Source organism: Physeter macrocephalus, chromosome 8, assembly GCF_002837175.3.
Source record: "Physeter macrocephalus isolate SW-GA chromosome 8, ASM283717v5, whole genome shotgun sequence".
NCBI lineage: Eukaryota > Metazoa > Chordata > Mammalia > Artiodactyla > Physeteridae > Physeter > Physeter macrocephalus.
In genome coordinates, this window is record NC_041221.1 from 124,574,683 (window position 1) to 124,583,457 (window position 8,775).

General features: G+C 36.8%; 1 long non-coding RNA gene across 1 annotated transcript in view; it reads left to right on the forward strand.

The window, feature by feature from the left end:
* Positions 1–1,105, forward strand: part of LOC114486667 (uncharacterized) — an 8,385-nt gene extending 7,280 nt beyond the window's left edge. The window contains exon 3 of the long non-coding RNA XR_003680770.1: positions 971–1,105. This is a non-coding gene — a long non-coding RNA (uncharacterized lncRNA). The remainder of the gene's footprint in view (positions 1–970) is intronic.
* Positions 1,106–8,775: the final 7,670 nt, after the last annotated feature.

An 8,775-nucleotide genomic window follows, 5' to 3' on the forward strand; every position in this document is an offset into this window, starting at 1 on the left:
CCGCAACGGGAGAGGCAACAAAGGAGGAAGGCCCGCATGCCACAAAAAAAAAAAAAAAAAAAAGAAATAGAGAGGCAAAGAGATCAAATGGCGTACCCACAGTCACATCTCCACCCATAGTTGTGTCATCTTACACATGTGGTGTGTGTGCACATGAATTCAAACAGAATGAGCAGTTAATAAATCTATGAAGTGAAAAATGTCCTTTTGCTAATTGACATGAGAGTTATTCTTAAATAATCTCTTTTATTTGGAGGGGGGAAGACACTTGTGTATTTCTTAAAAACAACCCTATGGACAACATTTTTTCCTTTGGGATATTCCCAAGCTCCAGTTTAGGCGTCTGGACAACCAGAAGTATTTCCAGGTAGATTATAAAGGATTCCTTAGCAAAGATTCTCTTTCTTTAGACAAAGGGTAATCAATCTAGGATAAGCCTTCAAAGTTTCTTTATTTCCAAATAGACCTTTGAGCTGTTTTTCTTAGCTGAAGAGACCCACCAAGGGAGATTACAACATAAAGTTCATAAACGCTTTGGATACAGCCCTGTCTCTGGTTTATCAAAGAGATGTCTGGGTCCTCTTAGGACATAGATAGAACTTCAGAAGTTATACAATGAAGTATTTCAAGTTTGAAAGTACCCTTTATCCTTTTCTGTCATGCATTTTTTCCTAGTTTCCTCACTTCTTTCTTTCCCTCTGTTTTCTGATAAGTGGAGTGCTGGAAGAAGCTTAATATGACATTAAATTCAGTACTTCTCTGGTATATGAATATTTCTTCAATAGTCACAACAAACGGCTGCCTGATTTCTGCCTCAACATGCCTAACTTCTTAAGGAGTCCATTTTGAGCTTGTTCTGTTTTATATAAAATATTTTTTAACCTACTATAAACTTGTATTTTGGCAGTTTTCACTAATTGGACACTGTTTTTTTCTTCTGAAGTGACAGAATGCTAATATTCTTTAACAGGACAACCCTCGAGATATAGCTATTGTTGAACGAAGATTCTCCATGGATCCCTCCTCTTTTTGCATGTCTTTCCAGCCAAGTCACTGACAGCATTTTGTTCTTTTCAAAGATGTTTGTTTAAAGATCATATCTCCTTTTCCCTAATAAGATGGTTAGGCAGATTTGCTTGTAGCCTATTATAAAATATTGGTATTTCCTAACTCGGGGTTCCTCTCCTATAAGGCAGCCCACTGTGTGTGCAAGCATTAACTGGTCTGATTTGCATTGCCCTGTGGGAACTGGGCTAAGAAACTGACACAGGGAAGTGTTGATACTCTGGGTACTATGATTGCTGTGAGTAATGAACTTCTACCAGCATCCATGAAACTATGTCAGGCTAACATGTCAGCTTGCAAGTATGGTCAAATTTCATCTCCTTCAGAGTCTTTGACAGTTACCATTATTCCCCGAGGATAAAAAACTCCACTTCCTTCAACCACCCTTCATCTTGTCATACGTTTTGAATCATCTCTTGTTCTTATCAAACATTCTGGATGCTCTTCAGTTTAACTATGTCCCTGCTGCATAGAAAGGAAAATAAAAGCCCATATGTGGCTGAGTAAAATGAGTAAAACCAAATTATGATTTATTTCGTTCTGAAGAGCACATGTTATAAGGCAGCCCAAGATGAAACGATCTTTTTTGCCACCAAATAACTGTTGACTCATACCAAATTCACAGTCAGCTGCAACTCTCAGGCATTTTTATCTATACCAAGGTAGAAATTTACCTATGCCATGTATGTCAAATGTTATGTCAAACATAAATTCCCATTCTGCTCTTGTACAGTTTTAAATTTTGCACCCCAGTCTAAGAATTTAACATTTCTCTTTCTTGATTTCATTGTATTCCATTTGGCCCATCATTCTAGGCTTTCTATAATCTGATTCGCTCATTGTCATATTCACTGTGCTCACCATCTTTGTGTCATCCATACGTTGGCTCAGCAAGCCTTCTATATTTTTATCCACGTTAATGCTAAAACTTTGAATATATCAGAGCCAAGTAGAGAGCCCTGGGCCATGCCACAGAGATCTCAATGCATTTTAGGAGTCAGTTGGCAGGAGTAATCATAAGCAATTGCTCCCCATGGTAATCTCCATGGAGATACTCCATGGAGATGTTTAACTGAGGGGAAATCTGTGAAGCATGATGACTCATTCAAGTCTGCAGCAAAGCTTCAGAAGACAGGGAAGCCACCAAAATGATATTTGCATAACTTTCAGAGCGCAGCTGAAGTGCTATGGATCCAAATTGGCAAATGGGAGTCACACAAAATGGCAACAAGAGACTCTACATTTACTAGAGCTTAAAACTCATAGGCAGTGAAAAGACTTTTAGCTACACCCACCTCTCTGCCCAGCACTGTAACTCTGGTTACACATAAAAATAATCATGCAATACCCACTGGAGAAAATTCCTCCTGGTAGCAGAGATCATCAATCATATATTAATCCACTTGAGATAGCACGGAATAGTGAAAGATCACACGTCTGGCAGCTTGGGTTCTTTACTTATCCTGCAAGGAGCTGGCTGAGAGGCTTTTTAAAGTCCATTCATTCCTCTAGGCCTCACTTTCTTTACTTGTAAATTGAGAAGTTTAGACTAGTTAATCTCCAAATACCCTTTTAGTCCGAAAAAAAAACATTTATAGCTAGAAATTTGGGAACAATCTACTGAACACAAATATGAAAGAGACTTGAAGAACTTAGATAATATATCTCAGGTCCCATGGCCAGTATGAGGCAAAGTGAGAATTTGAATTCAGTTTGCCATGGAACGCTTGCCTATCTACAGAATAGCCCCAGGAATCAAACCAATAGCAAAAACTATAAATAAGACAAACTCTAGAAATAGGGTTTTCTAGAAATATTAAATTGAATCAACATTCTCCTGATATTTCTGTTGTTGTTACTATTATTTTTAAGAAACCACCTGGAAAAAAGATTTTATGGGCCAAAAAGGAGCCTTTCACAGGACTGTGAGGTTGACTTAACATACTAAGTTTTGCTTTGTTTTGGATACTCAGCCTGTTTACATTTGGCCTCCAACCCTCATTCATTTTGTGACCTTGGGAAAGTGACTTAACTTTTGTATACCTCATTTCTCATCTGTAAAATGGGCGTGCTATTAATGACATCTTCCCCACAGGGGTTTTTACAAGAACTAAATGAGAAGATGAGACTAGTACCTGATTAACAAGCTTTTGACAAATATTGACTTGATAACGATTTCAATGCAGGAGGAATATTTTACATGTGTACCTCACTGAGACACTAAGTTGTGTAAATATGCACACCAAACACAAAACTCTGCCATTAAAAATTAGTCTATTAAGGGCAAATTTTATAAAATTGTGCTTTTGTGATTATTTCATTTGTTTTTCCAAGTTCTGGATAAAATGAAGAAAATATCCAGTTAAAGTAATGATTAATTTGAGCTCATTACCTAAAATAAAAGCTTTATCTTTGGAACTAGTTTAGACCTCTAGGCATTGAGAGACAAGGTTTCCCTTTTTCATTCCCAGAAGTGCTCTTTCATCATACACATTTTTTTCTTTACATGAGCCAACTTTGAAAATATTTGGAAGCAGAAAGGATTCACTCTCAGGTTTCTTATCATTGCTTAGCTGGTGACCTTGGTAAAGTCAATTGAGTTCCTTCATGTTCCCCATAAAATGGAAGTAATAAATGGGACTATTTGGCAAATAACTCAATGATCTTTTAAGTGTGCAAAATCTTACCAAAATATTAAATATCAAAATGTGACTATTTGAGGGCTTCCCTGGTGGCGCAGTGGTTGAGAATCCGCCTGCGGATGCAGGGGACATGGGTTCGTGCCCCGGTCCGGGAGGATCCCACGTGCCGCGGAGCGGCTGGGCCCGTGAGCCATGGCCGCTGAGCCTGAACTTCCGTACCACAAAAAAAAAAAAAAAAAAAAAAAGTGAATATTTGAAAATAATTTCTTTTATGGTCCCAAAAGAAATAGATTAAGTACACATTTTATTGATAAAACAACACACATGGCACATGAAATGCTACTTCATAGTCCCCGAGTAATGTATTTAATCCTGAAATAGTGGAGAATTTTTTGTGGATGTTCTCTAGCAGTATAATCCCTGCCCCTTGCTAGCCTGCCACCCCCCTCTAAGATAAGTAGAGCCTTTTGCAGCTATTTTTAGTTTTAAATTAGTTTTAAATAGGGAAAACACTAATCTTGTGATTACCCTCCTCACAGAGTTCCAAGACTGAGCTTTCATGGAGGTCACTCTGTTCCTCTGAGTGGTCTGTAAGTGAAGTTTCAAAGAATACCCAGCTAGTGAGTCCAGGAATGAAACTATGTGTTTATTTAAATATCTCACCAAGGAGGGCAAAATATGAGAAGGATATGTCCTCTAAGTTTTGCAAAGGAATTCTTGGCAATAAATCTCGTTGACTCTTCAGAATTGGATAGGTCTGCTTAGTACGTTGGACAGTTTTCCAGGATATCAGGTTATTGGCCACAGCTTTTGGTGGTGAGGTTTCTATGGGGTAAACACCTCTGGGGAGAAATCTATGACTGGTTCATCCTATAGGATGTCATTGTGAGATTGAATAGACTAGCCCCTGTGGTCAGCTACTATCCTCCCCTAGAAACTTTTCTCAGAATGTAACTTCTCCCTTATGCCCTGGGAAACAGCTGCCTGTGTTCTTGGATTGTTCTATATTACTGAGTCATTCTCTACCTTTGCTTACCTTTCTGGGTAATTTAAATTTAAGAAGTGAAAGTGTCCAAATGCTGCAAGATCACATTTTGCATTAATCAATTAATTCATTCATCAACATACATTACTGAGTGCCTAATGGCTATCAGGCATTGTACTAGGGCCTCATTAAGTTTACAGAGATATATAAAAGTACCTACTCTTGAGGAGGAGACATTCTAGTTGGGAAGCAGAAAATGGTTCAACTTCTATTTATTACTTAATAATTTTTGAAGAAGCTAACATTCTGATAAAATTTTGCCCAAGATGCCCCTTAAGTTTGATTTGTTTCAATTTACTTTCTAGAAACAATATTACTCTCCATTAGTTTTTAAATGAGTATAATTTTAAAACATTTCATAGAATTCAGTAAAATACAACATATGAGTAAATGTTATTGAAATATATAAATGTCTTAAATGATGTCTTCAGATCCCAGAACTACCCAGTGTTTTATTTCTGGAAGTCTCTTTAAGATAGATTTAGAGAAAACACTTGGATTTAGGCCAAATGATGAACCATAAGCTCTAGGAAGCCAAATTAAATCAGTTAAATGGTGAATAGAAAAAGTTATCCAGGTAATTCAGACCTCTTCTCCCCCTAAGGAAGCAGTGCTAAAGTCTGTAAATGGAGAGAGGGTTGATACTCAGATCAGCTGATAGATAAATAGTATCCCCAGTACCTGAAATCTCTGCTTAATCTGATGATAGGAATTATTTGTAATCATCTTTATTGACCACATCTTTCCTAGTCAGCACACTGCTTTAGATATAACAAATACTTAATAATTATTTGTTGCATAGAAGTGAATTTAATTGAGGTAAGTGCCCGAATATCTACTTATCCCTGTGGCCACTAAATACTGCCTGTGATAAACTTCCATACTTTTGACTCTTAAGGTCAAAAACATGAAAGACCTGTTAATGTCTTTTTCTTTTTTTCTTTCTTTCTATCCAACCCCTCCCATTTAAAAAATTACTAGTAGGTCCTCTATGAGGGAATTTTGTGTGTGTGTATACAGGAATTTTCCTCAGGGCTAACTCTCATTTGGGGAATAAGTTTTACTTTCTAACCATCCTTTGAGCCCCATGTTCTTTAAATATGTAAAGAACATATTTAAAAATAGAAATATATTGGTGATTTTGTCTCTTTTAAGCTAAACTCATATGAAATGTCTGCTTTTGAAAAGTTACCTTACAACCCTAGTTTGAAATGGAGTTTAGTATAATAAACATTTACTTAATAAACCATACCAGGACAGAAGAATTGGATGATGGATTATCATACATTTAAACATCCACTGGCAAAAACTAACCAACTCTTTTTCAATTTAACTTGACTGGATCTTTTTGGCTGGCTGCCCTTCTGCACTCAGCTGAACTGGAACTCCTCATATTTTAAAGAGACACATGGATTTCCAAACTTAATCTTTAAATCCCTAATAGCTTGGTCTCTGCTAAAATTCACTAATTCCCTTCTGCTTGTTCTAATGAAAGGAAAGGCTTAACAAGGAGGGATGAAATTATTGTTTGTTTTTTTTTTTTAATCACTAACAAACCTTGAAATGAATGTGGAGCCTTTTATTCAAGGAGACCAAAATGCATTGGATTATGACTTATATTTTTTGTACTTTCATGCATCCATTTTTCTCAAATTATAGATTTAAAAGCCAAGGTTTCAATTTGCTATGTCATATTCCTTTGTTCAATCATTTTTTTGACAGAAATGCTTGGAGAGTTTCCTGCATGGATGGCATTTTACTGGATGTACATTGAGTCAGATAGCATCATTGGCTTCAAAAAGTTTAAAATCCAATAAGGGAGCTAAGGATCACAAACATACAGCAGGTTATAGACAGTGCGGGCAAAGAAGGATGGATTTCTACTGGTTGGTCATAATGAAGGAGGTGACATTTATCTTAGGTCTTGAAGAATAGATGGAATTTCAATAAGCAAAATCAGAAGAAAGAGGAAGGATGAATGATGTGGTATAAAAGGAACAAGACTGGAAAGTGACAGATCTGGGTTCTGGAAACTGCCAGAAATTCACTTCATGGGCTGTAGGACATCAAGGTCTTCATTCATAAAGTGAAGAACTGGGTTAGGTGATCTCCATCTTCCCTTACAGTTCTATCATCATATGGCCATGGAAAGAAACAGAATTTGTATGGATGGTCTGGAATGAGCAGTAATCAAGATGAGCTGGTGTGTAGGGGTTCATGTTGGAAGAAACGGTAGTAGGATTTGGTCTTGAATATCAAACTGAGGAGACTACCTTCAACAATATTAACAATAATGACAAGATCTACTATTAAACTATTAGATTTTAGTGTGGAAAACCAAAAACTGTTGAGTCTTCTCCACCCATCGGTTGTCATTCAGAAAACCATCCTGAATGACCTGATATTTACATTAGGTTTTGTTACCCGTCCCTTTGCTCTTCCAGTTATGTATAATTGCTTCAGAAAAGTTTGGTTGTTTTTTGCTCTTCTCAGAGAGGAACCAGTCGCACTGGTGGGTAAAATTTAGGTATTTGGGATCTTTAACACACAAACAATGTTGGCATCTCAAAGGAGGAGCCAATCCTCTTCAGTGGCACCAGGAACACTTCCTTCTATCCTGTATTTATACAAATTGCTGGGTTTTCTCAACAGATTGGTGGCTTTGGGGACTCATAAAGGATGTATTATTTCAGCTTATAAAATATTTGCAAAGGATAAATATTTCTGAGTCAGGCTTATTCAAGTTAAAGTAACTGAACAGCCCCTATGGAGATGTCACATGACCCCTCCCCCAGCTCCTCTTCAAAAATCAAATAAGATTTTTCCAGCTAAGCAGAGCTTCATCTTGCTGTGCAATACCTTGTTATCCCAAGGCATCACAGCTAATATGTGAAGGAGCAAAAAGCTGGGGGGAATAAGGTTAACAGCTGATCTTTCAGCAGAAACTCTGCAAGCGACAAGGGAGTGGTAGGACATATTTAAAGTGATGAAGGAGAAAAACCTACAATCAAGATTACTCTATCCAGCAAGGATCTCATTCAGATTTGATGGAGAAATTAAAACATTTATAGACAAGCAAAAGCTAAGAGAATTCAGCACCACCAAACCAGCTTTACAACAAATGCTAAAGGAACTTCTCTGGGCAGGAAGCACAAGAGAAGGAAAAGACCTACAAGAACAAACCCAAACAATTAAGAAAATGGTAATAGGAACATACATATCGAAAATTACCTTAAATGTAAATGGATTAAATGCTCCCACCAAAAGACACAGACTGGCTGAATGGATACAAAAACAAGACCCATATATACGCTGTCTACAAGAGACCCACTTCAGACAGACCCACCTCAGATCTGACACATACAGACTGAAATTGAGGGGATGGAAAAAGATATTCCATGCAAATGGAAATCAAAAGAAAGGTGAAGTAGCAATTCTCTTATCAGACAAAATAGACTTTAAAATAAAGACTATTACAAGAGACAAAGAAGGACACTACATAATGATCAAGGAATCAATCCAAGAAGATATAACAATTGTAAATATTTATGCACTGAACATAGGTTCACCTCAATACAAAAGGGAAATACTAACAGCCATAAAAGGGGAAATCGACAGTAACACAATCATAGTAGGGAACTTTAACACCCCACTTTCACCAATGGACAGATCATCCAAAATGAAAATAAATAAGGAAACACAAGCTGTAAAAGATATGTTAAACAAGATGGACTAAATTTATATTTGTAGGACATTCCATCCAAAACAACAGAATACACATTCTTCTCAAGTGCTCATGGAACATTCTCCAGGATAGATCATATCTTGGGTTAAAAATCAAGCCTTGGTAAATTTAAGAAAATTGAAATTGTATCAAGTATCTACTCTGACCACAATGCTATGAGACTAGATATCAATTACAGGAAAAAGTCTGTAAAACATACAAACACATAGAGGCTAAACAATAAGCTACTAAATAACCAAGAGATCACTGAAGAAATCAAAGAGGAAATAAAAAAATAC